Raw genomic sequence first — 1081 nt, 5'->3', positions numbered from 1 at the left:
AACGGCAACAGTTGCATGCTGGCGCAAATTCAAATCCTGGTACCTCTGCAGGGGGCAACCAGGAAGGGGATAAATCATAGAATGTTTTCATTATGGGTTCTCATGTTAATGTGGCCACTCGGTCACGTGATTCTGGTGAAACTGAAACATCCAAGGACAAATATGTTTCCGGAACTGTCGACCCACTGCATATTGAGCGACCCTCTTTTCGAGAATATACCTTGAATACCGAAAGGTTCCGCTAAACGTGCGACTATTAACCCTAATGCTAGGGCTATCCAGAATTACTCCATTGTTGAGGATCTGGCCAAGGGTCCATGCGCTATGTCTGCTTTAGAGGTCCTCTTGTCGTGTCGAGCTCAACGAAGTGCTTTATTTTCTGCGATAGGGGTAGTTGATCTAAATAATTTCTTAATGCTCACTTTTGACATGTTTAATGTCAAAAAGCGACTTCCTCATCATATGGATTTTCAAATCAAGTCTACTTACCGAAAAACTAATATTTTTCGAACAATTGTAGATGAGGGGGCTTCCACATCTGTAATGTCTATATCATGCTGGAAGGCCATTGGATCTCCTTCGTCTATTCTTTCACCTACCCTCCTAACAGCATTTGATGGGCATTCTCATAGGCCACATGGGATTATCCCGGCCTTTCCTATATGTGTTGGAGGAAAGGTCGTTAATATCGAAGTAGAATTCATCGATGCTAACCTAGATTACAACCTCCTCTTAGGAAGGAATTGGATATATGAAATGGATGTCGTCGTTTCGACTCAGTTTCGTGTCATTTGCTTTCCTTATGAGGGGAAAATTGTTAAGGTCGATCAATTGGATTATTCTCTAGTTTATCCTCGAGCAACTTCAGATTCTACTGTTCCCTTAGTGGATAACCCTCGTATGCCTATTGAGAACCTAGGATTTGGGATGTATTCTTCATTGATGGGTACATTTGATTTTCCCTCTCCTATTGCTAGAATCAATGTCATTTCATCATCCAAGGAGTCTTCACGGGAAGAGTTCTTCCGAACTCATTATTTTTCAGACCCTTGGACCTTGCCTTCGCCTACGACCACATTAG

This window comes from Pinus tabuliformis, chromosome 1_2 (assembly GCF_031772625.1).
Source record: "Pinus tabuliformis cultivar Carrire ecotype Pingquan chromosome 1_2, CPIR1, whole genome shotgun sequence".
Taxonomy (NCBI): Eukaryota; Viridiplantae; Streptophyta; class Pinopsida; order Pinales; family Pinaceae; genus Pinus; species Pinus tabuliformis.
The sequence above is the reverse complement of the archived record's forward strand: the minus strand, read 5'-3'. Positions refer to the sequence as shown.